The following is a 23,086-nucleotide window of genomic DNA, read 5'->3' on the forward strand; positions in this document are numbered from 1 at the left end:
CTTTCTGTCAGGCAAAATGTCGTCGGCGGTTAAAAAATAATTTTTATATTATGACTTAGATGTGTATGCCTGGAAACAGCCTCTTGCAGACAACATTAATCAGACTCCATTACAATAGTTACACCTTTCAAACCACAAGCCATACGTGTTCTACACCTCTGGGTAATATATGCATCCTTATCAGTTGTAAAACTGACTAACACAAAATGAATTGAGCACCCATCCATCTTTCAAACAAAACAGATGAGATTTACAATACAAGAGGCAAAACAGCATTAAAAGGGGATAAACACCACGACCAGTCTTAATAGACGGTAGCGTAAAATGTAAGAAAAGTAACTGCACATGTTGTTTAAAGCGTTAATGTACATAAATAAACATGTGGCCCCTCGTCGTTGTCAATATTCACGTCTCAGTCGGGTCACTATTTGTAGCTGTAGCTGTTCGGTAGGATCCATAGTTGCAAAAACCTTTGTAAATCAGTTTTGTTCACATCACCATTCCCCTGCATGCAGAAACCAGAAGTGAACAGCAGGCGACCCGGAAGGTTTGAGCAGGAGTCGCCGATCAGCCAGAGAGAACATCCCAACCTTTTTTTTTATGTATCCATAAAAAAAACTCCAATTAGAAAACCAGGTTTGTACGCGATCGTATGTTTTTTTTCCAAAGTTGTATCTCATTCGAAAACCATAAAAAGACCACACTACCTAACTTGTCCATTGAAAATATGGGGTTTGTGCGATTGCAAAAGTTGCATTCAGTATTTACCTCCTCTTTGCAAATGCATGCCACTCGAGAGAGGGGGATGTGAATGAATACTCTTTATTTTCTTTATTTTTAAAGTGGATATTTTGTAGAGGCCTTCTGCGAGGGAAACAGAAGCAAGAGAGATTGATTCGGCTTATTCAATCCGGCTGTTTTTTTTTTTTTTTACAAAATAAGAAGGAGTTGCTAATAGTTTGGTGCAGACAGAGCTCTGATGTGTTGTTGCAAGGCATGATTGTTGAAGGAAGTGTCTGGCTTTTTTTTTTTTTTTTTTTTTTTTTTTTTGTGATGCCGGGCTATTCAAACCTGCAATTCTTTGTAAACAATGATTCATGCACTTAATGCAAATAAATCCAGTTGCAATTTCCTCCCCGTATTGCCTCCTCCGGGAGAAAGGAAAAGCAAAAATGCTTTAGGATTTTTTTGCAGATCTGCAGAATATGGCGTCCTGTCCTGTTTTAAAAATAAGACAGGCTGCCATTTTTGTTTTTCTTTTGTCTGAAAATTTTAATAAAACTGTCTGAGAATGTGGGAGAGGCAGCAGAGGGGGGCACCCGGGGGAATTTGGCTTTCTTTTTTTTAACTCTTGACTTGTATGTAGACATCCGGCCTGTTTGGAAAGCTCGAATGCTTTTCATGTGCAATTAATGAAAGGTGGTGGACCAAGTTAATTAAAGTTTTCTGAAACTTTTTTGTTTTGTTTAAAATGAAGTGACCATTTTAAAGAAAGAAAAAAAGAAAATGCGAAAATACAAACTGGATTTAGTTTTATACTGCTGTACTGGAAAATATATGGAAACGGGCTTACAGAAACGTTAGCAATATTAAGAAACGTGCTTTCCGGGACCCAAGTGTATGTTTTATTTGACAGTTTAAAAGGAGGTAAGCTCGTCAGAAAGTTATTCAGATGTCTCTGCAGCTGTGTTCAATTATGTGCATTATTTACAGTGAAGTGAAAAGCTGTATGTGATACAGTTTGTGTTACTAATATATGCAAAACCAGCCTCATTTGCTTCAGTTCTGTGAAAGTCAGCTTTTTCCATCTAAGATCTAGTTTGAGAGTATCTTTGTTTTATAGTTTTATGGGTTAATTGGTGTTAACCACTGGCTGTATTTGCTTGTGAAGTAAATAACAATGGTGCGATTGTAGGTTCGCTGTACAAAATGAGCAGTCTTTATATTTAAATGGAAATATCAACCCCAACATTCGGGATTTGCGTAGTTTTTTCTTTATATGAATCTGAAAGTTAGTATCTTTTTGTCAAAGCAGTTTAACTTTTTTGAGACTTTTTAACCTCCTGTTTATTTCAAAAAGTTTCATTGTTTCTCAAGTGAAGTTACAGATTTCTTAAATTCATTGAGGAGTGACTATAATAACAAAGTGCCTAATGTTTAGGCCAGACTGTTGCATGTTTTCTGTGGTCTGGAGCTTTGTACAGTAATTTGTAGGTCTCTTTTGGAAGAGGTTTGGGGAGGGCATTGTTGCTCCTGTTTCTTGTGTCACCTCTCCAGTGGGCTGTGCTTGGAGAATGTCTTACTCTTGTAAGCTGGATCCTTTCATCAAAAGCAAGTATGAAAACTGTTGGTCCTTTCAGAGGTATGTCATTTACTTTCTTCAGGTGAGTGCAACGTAAATTAAACTAAAATGCTGGTGATAATCACATAATACGTGCATGTCTCAGAATAGTATAGACTTGTATCACATATTGGTTGCCATATTTACCTCTCCAGTGCCATACAGCACAAATGGTTCTCATTAGCATGCAGTGTTTCAGAATCTTATTCTGTAAAAAAAATTGTAGCTTCTCAAGGACTGATAGCACAGAGGTCAAATGTTAGCAAATACTCAGTGATCCAGTCATACATTCCAAAGTCTGCAAGCCTTGTAGAGCAAGCCTGTCATGATGATGTAGAAGGAAGAAGCCCTGACAGTGACTCAGACCTAGATTCATTTATTCATCTCAGGCACTTGTAGGAAGCGGCAGGGAAAGGAGTCCTCAGGCTATGCCTGTTCGCTACTATTTGACGGGAGGGATAATGACAGTATGTTGTAATGAGGTAGGTGATCCTCATGACCCTGGACCTTGGTCAAGACTGGAACTATGAATGGTAGTTGGACTAGGTGAAAGGACAGACAATGAGGGGGTGTTGCCAGTTTGGAGGGGGACTCGCCAAAAGATTAGCCCATGCCTAATAACTCACAGTTGCCTTCTGATTGATGCAGGCATATAAGTGTAGGGCCTCCTAGCATTGTTTCAAGCCATCCTGTGCAAGTGTCATTGACTGCTCCCAGACTCACTTTCCTTTTGCACCTGGCTGGTGACCCAAGCACAAAGGGGTTAATCACCTGAGTGAACAACTGTGCTATCGGGTGAAACTGTTGAGGAGACATATCCACAAAAGTCAGCCTGTCCCATGTAACCTCTATGGATTTGCAAAAAAAAAAAAAAAAATTATAAAGGAATAGGCATATGATGCAGGACTTGCTACTAGAGAAACCTCGACCCTTCAGATGTTTACAATGTCCAATATAGTTAAGGGTACTGTGCATTGTGGCCATGCCTATATACATGACTTTTTACCTCTTAATGTATAACAGTCTGAGTGTATGTGTGTCCATTATAGAACAGTGTACCATGTAAAGTAGTGCGTAACAAGTCAGTAATGGTTCGTACATACTAGTAATGTAATGGATTGTGAATCTGTAATGATACACACACATATCATTCCTGAACAGTATCAGTAGCTATATTACCAATTATCACATAATGTTATGATAGGTTATCTCTTGCTGGTAAAATATAGTTACAGGAGCTGGGGACTGAGAAGATAGCATTCACAGTTGTGGTTACATCAGTACTTGTTGCATACTTGTAGAAATGCTTATATCATGACTTTACAACAGACATGCTGCACAATTTACTGACAGCAACGGTGTACACTGGCAATATAAAATAAGTTTAACATGCATTATACTTAGTGTTACAACCACATGTTTAGTGAATGTTATAGTACATTATTTTTGTAGATAAGATGAAGATAAATGTTTGTAAGCATTTGGTTTTAAAGGTATTTTGTGCTGTCATGCTACTTACAGTATCGCTGGTATGTTAATTACTATAGAAAAAGTCAAGTTGTAGTTCTCTTTGTTAGTTGGGCCCCTTTCTACCTTTTTAACTTGCGTTGTTTTATTAGGCAGTTCAAAGGAAAAGTATTGTAATACATACATCCACTTGGGCTGCCTGCTTCTGGATACAGAAGTGCAATAAATATGTTTTCAGGTATAGTTTGCATATTACCCACAAGTCCTTGCCATACATGTAATATGCAAATTATTAACAATTGTAGTATAATATGCACACACTATGCAAGCATGCAATGTTGTTACCACAATTGAAATTAAACTTTTTAGTCAAAATATAACTCTAAGGTTAATTTAAAATATATATTTTTGATGCTTGTCACATGTAGTTAAATAGGGTGGAAGAAAACTGTTAATATGCTAAACAAATTGCATTGTAAATGTAGCATATCAAACATGATTGTCCTAGTACAATAGTTTCTATGATAAATTTTTTTATATGTTTTCAAATTACATTGGATATAAAAATTGTGCATATCCCTGTAAAAATGCCAGGTTTTTGTGATGTAAGTAGAGAGACCCCAATAAATCATTTCAAAACTATTCTGACCGTTAATGTGACCTATAATATTTGTAATTCAATTGAAAAATTATAACTATGTGACAGTCTTTTGGGTAATTTGTAGATTATCAGTGGTGGTATCTATAAGCTTGTGCATTATTAGAAAACCCATTGTTATTTTACTGTTATTTCAGAGTCTTATGGTTAGGAAGTATTCTTTATGTGCTTATTTCATTTTGGTTATATCACCATGTCTTGCCTATAAACCACATTGTAGCATCCAAAGTCAGAGAAGTATAAATGCGTTGTATATATTCAATAGTTATGCACTGTTAGGAACTGCATATGTCAGACAGCAACATGCTTCTGCCGTATGCATTAAAATACACTTAGGATAAAGCAAGCATGTACCACATTGTTTGTTGGTATGATATATGCAATTACTGGAAAGTGATGCAGTTTTACATCATCACCCAAGTACTTAAAGCTCCTCTGGCTAGGATCACGAGCTGGTATGGGCTGGTAAAGATTGGATACAGGAGAAGAGTGAGATTGGGAGGCAGCACTGGTGGTCACAGAGGATGGCTTGACACAGAACTGGTAGGCACAACCCCTTCTATGCTGGCATTATTCAGAAAGTCATTGTTGGTTGTTAGTCACAAACATCTCTTTAGTGGACACAACTAGAGAGATGTTTGTTAGTCACAAACATCTCTTTAGTTGTATCCGCTCCCACTTCTGGCATCTGTTCGTAACTGTGTGCTTCACTGAGGTATCAAGAATGCCCTGCCTTACTCCAGCGTGTCATCTTCAGGACTCTTCTTTAGAGGGATGAAAAGGTACATCCTCATCATTTCCCACCCTTGTCCCACTAGCTCTTACAGTTACTTAAGATGTTAATTGAAACCAGTCTGCCTTGTTTTTATTAAGGTTGGGAGGGTGGCCTAATGGTTAGGGTGTTTGCCTTACAAACACAAGGTGCAGGGTTTGAGTCTCACAAGGGATAATTGGCTAGGCTTAAAATGGCCCACAAGGGCAGTTAACCTAGTACTAATCTATGAACCTATAAGGGTGTTATTCCTCTGCACCCAACACTGCTGACTTCATCTGCAGGACTTGTGGATATTGGCACATACTTATGGACTCTACAGGGACTGAGGGACTCTACAGGGACTGGTAATCATTGGCTTTGTGTGCTTTCAGTCTCTGAAGTTCTGAAAACATTGCGTGCTAATGAGGCCCATTAATAATATATGGTGAAGAAGAACAAAGTATGGCAGTCAATAAATATATCATATAAGTCTGTTGTATTCTGAGATGCTGACATATGTGGGATTACCTCTACATGGAGAAATAAAGTAGCTGCCTCATAACCAAGGTATGTCCCCTTATTTTGTGTCACATCAGTTGTGATGTATCACTCTTTAGATCTGTGTTTAATATGTACTTGGCTCCAGTGTTCCTGCCATGTGTTTGAAAATGAGGACTTGTATGGAAGAAACTACCTGTATGTTATGATAATGCCTTCATTTGTGACATTTTCTTTGGAAACCACTCTGTGTAGTTGGCAGTACTTGCACTGTAGTGCTTGTTGTGGGTACCTTTTGTGGCCACTGATGCACATTTTTTCACACATGTATGTTGCGTTATTAGTGTAGAAATCTGTTTGTTGAACATAAATTGCCCAGAACAATATGCTGCATGCTCACCCCATCTACTGGTAGTTCCCTGTTGTCTGTCTGTATGGACAGTGTAGTAGTGTGGTGACTTTCACCACAGTCTATTATATTGTGTAACCTGGCTGAGTGCTTTTCTGAGATTATTTCCCCTTTCTCCACTGTGGTGCAATGGTTTAGTTGGCATATAGCATTAAGACCGAGTTGTGGTGGTGCAGCCCCCTAAATGGGGGTGCAGGTAGCTTGTCCCCCTGCAAAAAAAAAATGTTTGTGTGTTTGTAGGGTTTTTGATTGATCGGTTTTCAGTAGTCATCTTTCAGCCAATGAGTTGAAAGAGAGTGCTTCAATTGCTTGTCTAAAAACTGTTGCATATCTCTGCGGCTGTAAGTTCAGTTAGAGTAGGCTTGCTTTCTCTATATATGCATATTGCAATTTTTTTTCTATAGATATATATATATATATGTACATATTGCAATTCTTTTTCTAAGTACTGTTGTTCATTTGCAGTATAGTAAGCAAAGCTAATGTATACCACATTAGTGCACATACATATTACACACGAATCCTGTTTGTTACTTTTGTCCTTTAATTATTCCAAACACGTTATACTGCCCTTTTAATTACTTAAAAACCTGAAGGTGTTAGCTTGTAATTCTGGCATAATTACTAAGATTACTAAGTTGAAAATTGAGTGTGACAACTGTAATTGTGTAAAGTGAGAGTGTCCAACAGGCATTTGTAGTTGGAATTGTATATTGTCCAGAGTGGCAGGGTCCTAGAGCTGCTTCTGGGCAAGATGGCATGGAGGTATATACTCACTTTATGCCATTCGTTAGGAAAGTAAATGCTGAACGCAGAAAGTAGTGATGGACAGTGTCTGCAGGGCAGTTTGAGATACAACAAAGTGACTGCACAAAGCAATGAGAGACTGACTGAAGGGCAATGCTTCATGAAAGTTATTACTGACAGGACAGAGGCAGACATTTTGTAATGGAAAATCATACGTCAAATATTGAGAGTGAGAGTGTAACTAACAGTGATACAGACTGTGTCGTTAAACAAGGACTGGATGCATAGTATCCTTGTAAACTGAGTTACCGTAGATAACTTTCTCTAAAGTTAGGGCAGAATATCAAACGTAAATAAAAAAAAGTAGCATTCTACTCCAACACAGAAATCTTTGAGTGTACAAAAAGTAAATACCAAATTGATATAGTGAGTTGTGTACTTAACCAGAGGAAAATTGTTTCTTTACGTTGAAGTGGTTTGTTAAGAAACAAAAATCTTTGTACTGTGGGTGGTAGACAGGACAACTCATTCAGAGGAGGAGGTGCTTGAAGAGAGCATGCAGTCAGACTCACCTCCAGGTGTTAAGTCACATAGAGGCTAGAAGTTTTGAGGAACTTGATATCCTGGAGTTTCATGAGACTCGTTTACGTGCTGCTCAGAGTATAATAATTGTGCTTCTTAATGTACTTTCCTGTCAGAAACTATGGAAATTGTACTCCATGGGTATTAACTTGGCTTCTTTAAAGGGAATGTGGTGATTGTTACATTTGGTCTGCAGCCAGAATGTGAGTAGAAAGTATGGAAACAAAAAAAAGTGTGTCTGGATTTGCAGTATAATAAGGTCATAGACACCATGCATAGTATTGATAGAAAAATATCCCATGTAGAGCCTGGCATCTTCTGCTGGCATAATAGAGATCCTGTGCTAGCAGTCCATGTTGATTATTTACTTTGGAGGTAGTTCAGAAGATTTTATACTGACTGTGAATGGATGGCTGGAAGAGTATGATAGATTTTGCTTCACTAGTAACATTATTTGGTTTCTGTTCTGATTCTGTGTATCTGTTCTACTCCTAGACTGTGTTAAAGGCCTTCATCTGTTTCTGCAAGTCACACAAGGTTTTCCCATTTGGGGCTTTCCTCAACTGAGGGTAAACAGTAACTACATTTTACATTGCCCAACACCATATCTGATGGAAGGTTTGATACTTGAAGTATGGCTGGGTCACAGCACTCTTCCCCTTTCACTCATTTAGCTACAATAACCCACACCTTCCACTTTGTTCACTGTCCCTATGCTCATCCTTCTTTAATCTCTGTTAATCCTCTTCTGACCTGTAGATATTGCTGCCAAATCTGCCCTTTGTTTGCCCCTACTGCATACCATCTCTCCAGTGGCTAACAGACTCTCTTTTAACCCATCTTGCCATAACTTGCAGTCCAGTACAATCCTCTGTACTCCCAAAACCCACCCTTATCCATTAGCCCACACAGACATAATTCCTAAGTCCTGTCAATACTCATCCCACAGAGTTCTGACCAGACCATTTAAACCTACCTCCACAAACCCTTTAACCCTCCACTATATCAGCTGCTGATCAGCACTTTGGCTTCCACATGTCCAACAACTGTCATTCTCACCTTTTTATTTCTACCATAGCCTCTCCAGGGTAATGGTCCACCATACAACAGACACATATTCATTTCCCAAAGTAGACCCATCATCTGTAACCTGACTTAATCCAGCCCTGCCCTACCAAAAAACATCTTTCATCTCTGTCTTTTCCTCTGTTGTTCAACTTTTCTACTTCTTATCTGCATCCTTGTAATCATTCCATATCCCACATATCGTTATTTTCCTGAACTGATTCAGCATTGCCTTCAGCTTCCAGCATCATATGCAGATGCACCTCATGGTGTTTCTTTTTCCACATCATTTTCAAACTCTAATAGAATATCCATTACGTCTCAGGTCAGGCAGCCCATTTTGCAGTCCACAAAGCTCAATGATTCTTCACCCTTTCTTAGGCAAATACAAGGTATTGCTCTTGTGTGTTATAAACTAGCCAATAACCAAAGGTCAGAATCAAACCATGTACCTTGCATTTGTGAAGTGAAGACCTTAACCATTATGGAAACTCCATTCTCTCCTCGTTGAGGGCTCCCAACATATCCACTCCATCTGAATTAGACTCCTTTACCATTAATTGCACTGCTCTCTCCTCCCAACCCAGCAGCCCACTGTGCCCAAATCTCCCCAAACTTTTCCATTCAACCCACAGATTTCTAGTTAAACTCATCCAAATAACTCTGCCCCCTTTGACAAGTTTTAACTACATTGTTATGAAGGGGCAAAACCATCCCAATGCAGGAGGCCAGTCCTCAGTTGGCACAAATTAATGAGAACTCATGAAGCCCTACACGTGATTATGACAGGTGAATCGAATTCTTAGTGTTGCAACAAAGTTTGGAGTTTTCATTGCCAGTGCACGCCAGTGCAAAACCTCAAAGCAACAGAGTAGCACATTGAATGCATTGTTGCTACAGCTCAGCTCCACCTGTAAGAAGGAAGTGTTATTGATGTCAGTAAATGGTGGGAAGCCACACTGCCTACAATATCAAGTCCCACATGTAGATGGAGCTGTACCTGAATTATACAGTGTTTGATGCAAAAACATCCATTGTTTTGCATTTTGTTGATTAGGATGGACCCTGATTTTTTTCTAGGAGCTGAAAGCTGCTTTCATATCATGAAAGACTGCACCCACAATGCCTCACTGCCTAAATTAATTTAGAAGCTAAAGCATTTCCATGCGAAATGCATCAGTACAAGTTTTTCACTTCCTAGAAAGAAAAGATCTCAACTAAGTCTTGAAGGTCGAACACTTTATAGTTAAAATTAATATATGTAAAGGTGTTATAGTGAAAACATACTTTTTAGAAGAGTAGCTTCTTACTTGTATTAATTTTTTTCTTACCTGTAATGCTTTGCAGATGTATGTAAATTATTGCCCCCCCCCCCCCCCCAAGACCACCTGGGTGGGACATTGGTTTGTAGTTCTATAGAAAAATTATGTAAACAGTGAAATTAAAAAAGCAATCCATACTTTTGCTTCAGAAAATGATCAACATATTTTGTCACTCTTTCTACATGAAATGTAAATAAAACACTCAGTGAGGGGGATTCAGCCCCTTACCATAGGCAGCATCCAATTTTACAGTATTTGATGCAAAATTAGTATTATATTTTGCCATTAATCTTGTTGGTAAGGAGGACTCTTTGAAGATTTTCTTGAGGATGAAAATGTCTAACATGATATCATCAGACTGAAACCAAAATGCCTGACTTCTTACATTAGTGTGTAAGTAACCATTTTTCCATAACTGTTTTTCCTTCCAAGTCCACCAACAGGGAAGTCTTTTATATCCTCATAAGACATAGCCTTTGCCCTTCTGAGCTAGGAATTCTGGTGTAAGTGTTATTGTGCCTTTATTTGATTGGCTAGAGGGCTAGCTTGTTTAAGAATTTGCATCTGTAGTGTTACTGGTTTCTGCTAAACTTTAAAAGCTAAGATTTCAAGTACCATATCCACTGTTTCTGCACTTGTCTTTCTCTGCATTCATTGAGTGTTTCTGAGCTTAATATGTGCACTTTTTCACGTCTTTAGTTAAAACTGCCTTGGTTCCACTGTAGTGAGAGTAGAGGGGACCTGAGTCATTTTTTGACCCAAGATTGTGTAAAGGAAATAAGAAAGTGCTGTTTTTGATTGGCCACAGGGGCTTCTGCTTTTTAAGCATTGCAGTTGTACACTGCTTGCCTTATACTATGAGCTCCAAGGCATTTGGCGACCACACTATTTGAGAAGAAGAGTGTTGCTGGTTTCTGCTAAGACTTGCATTGCCCTATCCACTGTTTTGGCACTTGTTTTTTTTACATTAATTTCGTCACAGCTGCATTAGTCGAGTATTTCTGAGTTGATTATCTGCAATTGTTTTGATTTTTTTACAGCTTTTAGTTAAAACTGCCTTGGTTTCACTTTAGCGGGAGTAGAGGGGACCTGAGTCATTTTCTGGACTTGAATTCTGTAACAGAAAGATGAGTGTGCTATTTTTTTTTAATCGGGTCTCCCCTGCTATTTAAGTGTTACATTTGCACAATGCTTGGTTCATTACCTATGAGCATGCTGAGACTTCCGTTACCATATCTACTGTTTTGGCACTTGTTTTGGTCATAGCTGTATTGATTGTTTCTGTATTGAATGTCTGAACTTTTTGATCTTTCTTACAGTCTTTAGTTAAAACTGATTCTCTACTCACAGCAGCACCTAGCAGTGATCTGAATAGACACAAATATCTCTAAGCATAATTCCCCCTTGTAATCTGTATAGATGCTGATCACTCACAGTGTATGTTTCCCTTAAAAATGCCCCTACTGTCTGGACAGAATATACTAGATCATCTGTTTTGCATATAGCTGAGTGTTACTGATCTGTTATATATCTAAATTTCCCTCACTCTTCCCTAGTAGATCAGCAGTCATGAATATGTACTTCCCAACTCTCTCTGCTGCCAATCTGGTTGAGATGGGTACTCTGCGGTATTGCAGCAATTGCTTCATGTACACTGACAACCCCCTTATTCTTAATATAACAGATGCAGTATGCAAGAGGTGTAAAAACACTTTAACACTGGAGGCAAAACTCTCACACAACCAAAACTTATCCTATAGAGGTTGCCGGTGACACTTGCACCATGCCTGCTGCACAGGGTAAAGACCCTACACATAAAACTACTTATGCTGAGGCACTTACAGGTAACCTTCCTAAAACACTAAGACCTTCTGCACAGCACAATCAAAAAAGGGTCCTCAGCCATCAAGTAAACATTCCGTTAAAACACCACCCACAGCCACAAATAGTAATACTGTATCCAGTGCCTTTTTTAATAAGCCCTTAAGGCAAACTGGCACACAATCAAATTTGTTTGTCATTGGTGATTCTTTAGTGAGGTATACCAATATCTCCCTTACCAGACTCAGTAAGGAAACGGTCACGGTTAGCTGCCTTTCTGAGCTCGGATCCATCAAGTCACACAGGCACTCAGGTTATTAAACCACAGGTACCAGTATGACTGTGTCATAGTCCATGTGGTTAATGACCTGAGACCTATCTTTCTTGACTGTATGAAGAGTGATATGATTAAACTCGCTGATTGATCTAAACTTATACTCTCTAGACTTTCTTTAATTATCAAAGACCTTTTCTACCCTCATAGTGGCTTTTCTAGGGAATGCCAAACTAATAAACCTCCTGACTTAACTGAATCTAAGGAATATCTGAAGGTGGTACTGTTCAGTGCTAGATGTTTTTACAAGAAACTCCACTCCCTGCAAGCCTTTCTCTCCCTGGAGTGTAGTAATGGAGACTGGTTTAAAGTCATAGTGAGTACACCAGCAGTACAAGGTTATAATGCTTTTTACACCTTTAGACCAGTTACTGCACAGGAGGGAATTAAAGGTGGAGGAGTCTCAGTCTATATTAAAAGCAACCTCACATCCAGAAAGTGTATGACCTACTGGAACTCGTACATGTGCAAATCACCATAAATAGGGTCTTGAAACATATCCTTGCAACTCATGTCCCAGGAAACCCATACTACCTGTTTCAATGTACTAGAATCCCTCCACTGTTCAACCCAATGCGATCTTCATGGGAGATCTCAACTATCCCTCTATGCACAATCCCAGCGATTCCTAAACTTCATTAATATGAACATTCTGGAACAGTTGGTCCATTCTCCTACCAAAAGTACAAACATCTTTGACCTTGTACTCACAAACATGTGGGGATGATGTTCCTCACCATTTGTAATGTCTTTGCTCAAGCTGTGTCCACTCATATTAATAATGCGAAACTCAAAAGACACAATATCAGTTGATTATATAACAAAATAAAAAACTTGTTGGCCAAGCATATGAGGAGCAAAACCCATCATACAAAAAAAAACATTGGCTAATCTAAACAGGCAGCTAAGAGGATTAAGTAATACTTCAAAGGCTAACTTTGAAGAAAAAATAGCTTCTCAGGCAAAGGACTGCCACAAAACTTTCTACAGCAATGTCCTTAACCTCAAGGGAAATAACATAACAATAAGCAGAATGTATTATAAATGGCATCACCCACACTGAACATGAGGCCATCGCCAACCTTTTGGCTGACAGGTTCAGTTCAAATCCCCACCACCACCACTTCCCCGGCGGTAGTCCAAAAGAAGTAATACATACCACAGTCTTCCTAGCCATTAGTAGGGAACAGGTTATCAGTGCCCCTTCCAAGGCCAAAAACTCTGCAGCAGTGGGCCCCGGTAACAGATGCTTGCTAAATAGCATCAACAATGACCTATCTGGTCCACTTGAATTATTTTTCATCTGGAGCCTACAGTCAGGTTATGTGCCCAAGGAATGGAAGATGGCTACAGTCATTCCCCTGCACAAAGAAGGTCCAACCACTGATCCGGGTAACTATAGGCCCATAAATCCGACCATCCTCATATGTAAGGCTACGGAAAGAATCATCATGGGCATGATAAATGAGGACATAGATAACCTGCAAACACTGGACCCATCACAGTTGGCTTTCTTAAAGGAAGGTCATGCCATTAAATCTGGTGGACTTCTTTGAGAGGGTCAGCAAAGTAATGGATGAGGGCAAGACTGTGCATACAACTTACCTCAACTTGGCCAAAGCTTTTGATACAATATCCCACTTGGGCATTATGGACAAGCTTACTAAAATTAGGATTTATCACCTGCTGAATAGCCAATTGACTCCATGGTAGGACCCAGGAGGACAAAATAGTTGAGGCCACCTCCAGGAAGAGGCCTGTCACTAGTGGTATCCCCCAGGGCTCGGTACTGGGCCCTCTCTTTTTTGGAATCTATTTCTCTCAAGTGGAAACAAACACTAAAGGTTTATGACTAAATCTGCAGATGATTGCAAGCTGGGGGTTATCGACTGCTCTGCAGACATGAACATTCTTGAAGAAGACCTATCTCTGTCTAATGGTACCAAAGCCATGGTCTTAAATGCAGTGCTAAGAAATGCATAACTGTACCCTTTGGGAAGTCAACCTTAACTTTGATACTCGTATTAACAACACAATAAAAACAGTCAACAAGAAATTTGAGTTCCTCTATAGAATCAAACCCTTCCTTACACCATTAGCCAGGACCTCTATAGCCCGTACTCACTTAATCTCCCCATTCCTCTATGCTTCACCTATATACATAGGATCATAGGTAGGTACTAGGCTATCGGCCCAAGGGCCTAAGTAAGCCTAGCCAACAAGGTTCCCTGGCTTATGCCACCCAAGAAAGTTATTTTCCTGTGCCACTGTCGAGCAGAGACACAGAAGTGATCCCCGGGGTGTATTTCCTATTTCCCATCCACTCATCAAGATTTTTCTTGAAGAGTGCTAATGAAGAACTTTGCTTGACATAGATGGGTAGCCTGTTCCAGAGTATGTGAAGTCTCTGGGACAGGAATCTATCCCTCCAGCATGTCCTGTTTATTGTGGTGACTAGATTTAGATCCCTAGAGAGTGTAGCTCAGAGGGATTGGGATTTCTTTAGGTGTAGCATGTCCAACAGCTCTGGGTTTGACATAGCTTTATATGTTAGGCAGAGATCACCTCGGAGTAGGCGATATGCTACGGAGTAAAGCTGAAGTTTTTTGAGGTGGTCAGTCTAGGGCATTTGTTTGAGGCCAGTAATCCTCTTTGTGAGGTACTCCTGTGGACTTTCCAGCTGCTGCAGATGTCTTGTGAGGTACATTCCAAAAGGGGCATTGTATTCTATAATGGGTCTAATGAGTGACGAGTAGAGGGGAATAATGACCTCTTTTTTCCTGGATGAGAACCTTTTTATGATGAGGTGTGCCACATAGAAGGACTTCCTGACTACTGTGACGATGTGACTATCAAAGGAGAGACTACTGTCCACCTGGGTCCCAAGGTCTCTTATCACACATTTGGTGTTAAGTAGATTGCTGCCTATGTGGTAGTTCATGGGTGCAGAGTTTTTACCAAGAGGGATGACACTGCACTTTTGGGCATTGAGCTTGAGGCCATGGCTCTGACACCAGGCATCTGTCTCAGCGAGGTCCTTCTGTAGGATGTCCACATCGTTTGGGGACTTGACTGTGGCTCCTAGTTTGCAGTCATCTGCGAACTTTGTTAGCCAGAGGCCTTCTGTGTTAGCCTGTACTTCAGATAAGTAGATACCAAACAGGAGAGGTCCCAGGATGGAACCGTGTGGTACTCCACTTGTCACTGCTTTGAGGTCAGATTTGGAGTCTGATACACTAATCTCTTTAAAAACAGCCTCAACAAACTGGCAATCTCCTATAATAATATTGCCAGATTTGCCACTGGCTCTCCATTTAGAACCCATCACTGCCTTAATCTAAAACAGCTAGGATGGCTAGAGTTTCAAAATCAGCTTCAATTTCACCAGCTTGCTATTGCCCATAAGTCCCTGTATCAACCTAACAATACTCCAGTACTCTCTAGCCTCATTACCCCTTACAACAATCTTAGAAACATACGCTCCTCAGATGAAATACTTGTTTGTACAAGCAGATCCAAACTTGGCAGGAGACTCTCTATTCTAACTGTTGGAAAGCACTGGAACCTACTACCCACAGAACTTTTATCACTGTCTTCAATAACACTTTTTAAACATAAACTAAAACTTTATCGTATGCCCTTGTACTGACCCTGACTAACTCATGTTTCTTTATACTAATGGATACTCTTCACCTGTTACTCTTCTGCACTAACTCTAGACCTATCCTTAAAGAACCAAAGAGACCATGATCTTGCAATTTAAATCTATGTATATATATATGTAAATAGTGTCATTCTTTTTATGTACAAAACCTTTTACTGTTGTGTTATGTTTATTATAAATATTGTATTTTTTATTAACATCAGCTGTATTATGCTTGTACTGTAGCAACATTCTATACTGTAATTGTGTGTGTTGGAGGTTTTCTCCCCGGGCCTCTACTGAAAATGGACATGTATCCAGTTAGACTAGCCCGGTCGACAAATGTAAAATAAATAAATAAAATAAGTCAACCATCCCGGCTAATTACCATGTTGATAAGAGTTAACCCAGTGGTCAGGGATCTGGGTATGCATGTAGACATTACTTTTGAACACCACAAGGCGGAGGAAATCCTTTTATGTTGCGCAATTTATAAGAAAGGGCATGGCATCTAGGTCCAAAGGTGTCATTCTCCCACTGTACTCTGCCCTTATCAGACCAAATATTAGAGTATAATGCTCCCTTCGGTAAGTACCTGACCAGACGTGCAGCAACTAGAATGACCTCAGAGGGTTCTTAAAAAAAAAAAAGAATACAAGGTGTAACAACCTGCCTTATGCAGAGCTCCTTAAAACCCTTTGCCTCTACTCAGTCTGCCGTAGATTGCTGTTTGGTGATCTATGTCTGGCTTACAAGGCATCCACAAACTCTACACTTATGAATCTCCTGCATATTTGTAAGTCAAATAGTACCAGAAATACAAAGTGTAAGGATTTGAATTCTGTCTGTAACTTAAACAGAAGATGCTGGAGAGACAAATATGTGTCCCAGAGACTGCCCCTCCTGTGGAACAGGCTTTCCAATCAAGTGAAGCTGAGTTCATCTATTACCCAATTTAAGCACAACTTAGACCAGTAGATGGGTAATAGGAAATTTACACTTGGCCTGGCAGCCATGTTCCTTATGGACAGGGATAGTTTATAAATGCCTTGCCCTCTATGTCCTGTTTGGGTATAAATGCTTGACCCTCTATGTCCTGTTTGGTACAGAATGCTATTATTCTTTCGGGAAAACTTGGCTAGGCTTAGAAAGGACCCCTGGGTCATTAGCCTAGTAGCAATCTGTGAATCTGTAAGACAAGTTGCAACTCTGGAGATGACCATGGACTTTAGGAGTGGTACTACAGTATTATCCCCCCCTTTGTATTTAATACTGCTGTGTCAGTTGTGGAATCCTTCAAGATTTTGGGATCTGTAATCTCCCTGGGAGACCAGTGTAGGGTCCATCATAAAAAAGGCACAACAGCAAATGTACTTTCTGCGAAGATGAGGATGTTCATCCACCCACAGGAACTGTTGATTCAATTCTGTACAGCAGTTGAGTCTGTTCTCAGCTCATCCAGATCTTTGTCAAATCATGACAAAATTAGGTTACATCGAATAGTCAGGTCTGCTGAAAATATCATTGGTGCTAGTTTGCCTCCTTATAGGACCTGTACTATTCCAGAGTCATGAAAAGGGCAGGGAAAATTATCACCGACCCTTCACATCTAGGCCACCATCTTTTTGAACTATTACCATCATCCAGGCGTTCTAGATTAATACACACAAAACAAGCCAATATAAGAACAGTTGTTTTCCACAGGCGATCAAGTTCATAAATGGTTAACTCTGCTTATTAGGCTGGGGTATTCTTTTTCCCAAGCCTCACAGGATTCTGCAGTATTGTTTACATATTGTTAATACTTGTTTCTTTCAGAGTTTATTTCAGTATTTCTTGCACTGAGTTGCACTTTGCACCTTGTATGTATATGTATATTTACTTTTTGTCTTGTTCTTAATAGTTGCATATATGTCGTTTGTCTTGTTCTTAATAGTCGTATGTATGTCATTTATGTAATCCATACTTGGGGTGTCACTGAAACCAGAGTCGGATTCCTTGTATGTGGTGCATACTTGGCCAATAAATGTGATTCTGGTGGAGCACTTTGCTTTGAAAATGAACACATGTAATAAACTGTTAGTCAAAACATAATATAAGTAGTCATTCCTTTGAAGTATGGTAGCATTTTGACACCCCTTGCTCTGAGTACCAAGGGCACGGTGCAGGGTATCCAGTCTGCAAAAATGACATTGCTGCAACTCACAGATGTATTTTTCATTATGTAGATGGCATACCATGTGAGAGCTCACTGTGCAGCCCATCCAAGTGGAGCATTATGCTACATCACCTCGCACAGGAACACTGAGGTGTTCAAAATAAGTCTGTCTTAAAGGATGGCATGGAGAGGAACAAGTGTACATTTACAGTGCTGTACTGATCCCATACAAATGCATCTGTATGTTCACAGGTATAAAGAAGCAACAGAAAAGCTCTACTAACCTTTGTGGAAATAGGCAATGCCTAGAGTGATGTTCCCTATTGCATAGCATCTCATTGTATAGGAGGAAGCACAATGCAAATAGGCCAGTGTGCAGTGATTGTAGTTAGGTATTCAGTAGCTGTGGAGCTGCATCTCCTTGTACTTTTGCAGCATTGTAAGCAGCCTGCATTGTGTACACTGCAGCTGACTTGACTAGTTGCTCAGACTGTATTGTAATCCAGGCAGAGTTCAGAGGGGAATGTATTTCATAATATATTGCTCGAGTCTCATGAGCCTACAGGTACATGGCTTGAACTCAAATCTAAATGTTGTACACATTGGTGTATTGTTGACATGCAGATCATCAAAGATCATTATAGGAACTTGACACCATATGAAATCAGGAGGAGAATAAAGTGTATTAGATATATTAATTACAACATATTTATATTAAAAAACCTACTTGACAGCAACACACTTCACCTTAGACAGTGCATATTTACTATGCAAGGGGGAAACCATGGTTGTAACTAAAAGGGGATGCAAGGTTTACACTACTTCATTGTTGGTGTGATAGTGGATATTCTGGAGACATTTCAGTATGCACGTGTGAGATCAGGGTTTTGAGCTGGAAGATGGGGCAGGGATTTTAGGCATCATGGCGGATCTGTTGCATGCAGCTTACTGAACATTATGCTGAAATACAGGCCACAGTCTTGTGTGACGCTGTGCAGCTGGGCTGATCGTTAGGTTGGGGAATACATGAACACTCAAGTATGTCATCACAGGGACACTGTGCATATTGGCTTGTGGCTAGCACTTTGTGCTTAGACAATAAACAGCTGACAGATCTCCTCTGGGGAGCACTTTCATTGCTGATGACAGCACTGTGGACGTACATACTTTGTCCCCTTGTATGCACTGCACTGTGGAATACTTAATAAGGCATAGTGTACAGTTTACCTGTATGTTAATCTCATTACTTGTTTAATGTACACTGCAGCAGCGTAGCTGAATTATAGCCAGGAATATCCCATTTATTTGAATAACACTGGGCCATATTAGCAGTGTTTTCTGAAGTAACAACCATATGCTATGTTTGTTTATTTGTTTTTATTTATTTCAGTTTGCTAACAGGGCTAGTGGGCTGATCAAATCCAAACACCAGCACAAAAAAGAGATAAATCCAAACATAAGTCCAAGCACTAAACCAGTTACTTCTTTATTGCTAAGCAATCTGGTACCTCGGCCTTTCGCCTTCAATGGATCACAATAAATGTATCTTTTCAACAAGTATATATACAAATTCAGTAGCAATTAACACAGACAACTTAATCAATCAATCACTAACACAATTACATATTTAAAGTAACATTTAAAAAAAAAAATTTTTTTTTTGCATCAAGAAAAATATTTCAAATAAAATTTATCACAAAATTCCAACATTAATATACTTATAAATATAACTATATAAATATAACAGATAGTTAATGTTCATTTTGTTATAAAGAATGTTGCATAATTAAATGCCCAGTTCAAGATTAAGACCAAAGGGCTTCAAAGTCTTGAACTTTAGAATCATTTTAGTCTCTAATTCAAGCAATTTATAAGAATAATCCCCCCTCCTCCAATGAAAAATGGTTTACCAAGTACACAGAATTTTAAACTGTTTGGGGAACCACCATGTTTCTCAAGGAAATGCTGGGCCACAGGGCTAACTTCACTATGATTTCTAATATCTTTTAAATGTTCTAGAATACGAATTCTAACCATCCTTTTAGTTTGCCCTATATACCAAACATCTATACATGAGCAACCTAGAATATAAACTACTCCTATCGATCTGCAGTTGAAGTAAAATCTTGGGAAGAAAAATATCCCATTATGGCATTAACATTAATCACCCTATCACATAAACTACAGTGGCCACAAGGATATGTACCTGGAGATAGGTTATTATTCTCATTCCCCTTCAGAAAATTATAATTCAACAGCTCTTTTAGATTTTTTCCTCTCTTATAAGAGAAAGTAATATGTTTTGGAAAAAAGATGACCAATATTATCATCCTCACTAATTATATACCAATATTTTTTCACTATCTTAACTAATTCATCTGAAAAAGGGGAGAATTTAGTAACATAAAATAACTTAATTATATACCAATATTTTTTCACTATTTTAACTAATTCATCTGAAAAAGGGGAGAATTTAGTAACATAAAATAACTTTTCCCCATCATCACATTCTTTATTATTAAATATTCTAACTGTAGATTTTTCCATAGTGCACATAGAATTTAAATATTCACATTGGCCACCATCAGAGTCCCCAAGTAACCTGTTTTTACATCTTAACAGATGATCTTTATCATAACCCCTCTCACTAAGTCTCAACTCAACATTATTCAGTTCATTAACCCTCTCCACCTCATCACTAGTATGGTCAAATATTCTTTTAAATTCACCTGAAGGTAATGAACATAATAAATGTCCAGGATGCATGCTACTAGCATGTAAGAACATATTCACTGAAGTATTTTTCCTAAATGGCCTAAAGCCAATGTATTCCTCATTATTATATAATGTCACATCCAAGAAATTAATCCTTTCCCTGTTGAGCTAATAGGAGAAGGTTAATCCATGTTCATTTTTATGTAGGGTCTCTAGTGGGCTGATCAGTCTGATCCTTTTCAGCCATGACCTATTCAGATAAATAATTAAAATTCTGAATGATCTCTGTTGTAGTAATGTATTGTTCTAAACTGCAATTGTTTTGTATTGTGTTATGTCTTAAGCAAAATCAATAAAACTTCTGTTTGAAAAAAAAATAAAAGTCTGACATTTAAAACGAAACTCAAAACTCATGTGACAAACAGCAACCTATCATTGAAGGGAGGGCACTATGTTATTCAGATAGGTTGTTGTTTGTCACATGAGTTTTGAGTTTCGTTTTTAAATGTCAGACTTTTAATTATTTGTTATCTGAAGAAGTTTGTCTATTTAGGCAAAAGAAAAGTGCTTCATTAAATATTTCAAGTTTCTTTGGTTGCTTTCCATCGGTTTTTAATTTTCAGTTGTTCAGTGTGGTTTTAGCAGCCTTTTCAACCATGACCCAAGCTCAAACTAGAGCAGCACTTAACAAGTGCCAGTTATTTGCAGTAACATCAATTGCCACTTCCATGAAGTAAAATCCTAGTAACAGAAAACAGTAATTAATGCTTGCATAACTTTGACATTGTTTATTATCTGGTTTGTATGATGTTTATGAATCCTGCTCTTGGTTTGCTAAGGCTAATTTATTTTTTACACATTGTGGCAGGTAGCATAATTTCCTGTTTTCTGTGCTCTGTTTTATTTGACCTTAAGAAACAGGGAAAACATAGCAGGAAAGTTCTTATGTGTTCTATTTATTTATTGTGCACTATGTTATATTTTTATAAAAAGCAAGTACACAGAGGTTGTACATCTGTTTGAGTATTGCAGTTTCTTTTCCCCTTACTCTGTTTCCCAGACTTTTATAACCTGAGTTTGTCTTTGACTTGACTTGAGATGGGTTGTAAAAGTAAACTTTGTCATTTAGGACTACACATGTATAGTCTAAATGAAATTTCGTGTATCAGCTCAATTCTTGAGATTGTAAAGGAAAGTGAAACAACACATACAAGTAGAGAAATAAATATAACTATAAATACAGTACTACTCCCAAAACACGCAAGAAAGAGCAGAGACATTTACCAACACTCATGTATGAAAATAATACCTTCCCATGAGTTAAATTAACTACCCTATTTAAAGTAATACAAAATACACTACAGATTGAAATGCCTAAGTTATTTGTCTAATATTGAACATGAGTGAGTTAAATAGTACTGACTATGGATATAATAAATAAATCTTGCACGTATTTGGAATATATGTATTACACAAATAAATAACATTTACTTATTGTGTGTCCAGACCCCTGGGACTAGTGCCCAAATTCAGAAGTCTAATCGTTGTAGGATAGAAACTGTTACTGAATCTTGTAGTCCTGCAGTGGATGCTGCGATATCTCCTGCCCGATATCAGATGATTAAACAGTCCATGTGCAGGATGCGTGTTGTCCTGTATTATTTTGGTGGCCTTTCAGATGCTTCTTGTAGAATAAAGATGTAGTGTTGGAAGACCAGAACCTGTTACCTTCTCTGCAGCCCTTACCACTCTTTGTAGTGCCTTAATTTCTGTAACTGTGCAGCTTCCAAACCACACTGTGAAGTTGCAAGTGAGGATGCTCTCTAGTGCATCTTCATAGAACGTGGAGAGAATATGAGGAGGAAGCTTAGCTTTTTTCAGCCTTCTTAAAAAGTGAAGGTGTTTGTGCACTTTCTTGACCAGTTGGCTGATGTTTCCTGACCATGGCAGACCCTCTGATATGTGTACACAAAAGAATTTCGTACTCTTAACCCTTTCCACACTCACCATTGATCCTGAGCACTGGGGGGGTTGTTTTTTTTTTCCTGAAGTCGATGATAATCTCTTAAGTCTTGCTGACATTCAAGTCAAGGTTGTTCCCCTCACACCAACTGATCAGAGATGCCACATCCTCTCTGTACGCCCTTTCATCCTCCTTTGTGATGAGTCCCATGACTGTGGTGTCATCAGCAAACCTGATGATATGGTTGGACTTGTGCTTAGCATAGCAGTCGTGGGTCAGGATAGTGAATAACAGTGGGCTGAGAACACATCGTGATGCACTTTGATGTGTTCTTACTTGAACACACCTCCTGTGGTCTCTCCATCAGGAAGTCCAGGATCTAGTTACAGAGATGTTTACTGATTCACAAATGTGCCAGTTTTTCTATCAGCTGCATTGGTACCACCGTATTAAATGCAGAGCTGAAATCTATTAACAGCATCCTCACGTAGTTGTCTTTGCCCTCTAAATGCTCAAGGGAGATGTGTAGTGCTACTGATACAGCATGAGCCATGGAACAGTTAGCACTATACGCAAACTGCCGAGGGTCAAAATCAGGAGGTAGGTATG

General features: G+C 38.9%; 1 protein-coding gene across 12 annotated transcripts in view; it reads left to right on the top strand.

Annotated features, from left to right (window-relative positions):
- The first annotated feature begins 426 nt into the window (after positions 1-426).
- The window catches only part of ZNF362 (zinc finger protein 362), a 984,218-nt gene continuing 961,558 nt past the window's right edge, over positions 427-23,086 (top strand). For 6 of the 12 annotated variants that reach the window (XM_044063254.1, XM_044063249.1, XM_044063257.1 and 3 more), the window contains exon 1: positions 427-636. The gene's annotated coding sequence lies outside the window, so the exon portion shown is untranslated. Of the gene's footprint in view, positions 637-1,052; positions 1,648-23,086 lie in introns of those variants that run through there. The other 6 variants (XM_044063258.1, XM_044063260.1, XM_044063252.1 and 3 more) reach the window with 4 other exon arrangements.

Source organism: Protopterus annectens, chromosome 2.part1 (genome assembly GCF_019279795.1).
Source record: "Protopterus annectens isolate FY-2018-M chromosome 2.part1, PAN1.0, whole genome shotgun sequence".
Classification (NCBI taxonomy): Eukaryota; Metazoa; Chordata; order Ceratodontiformes; family Protopteridae; genus Protopterus; species Protopterus annectens.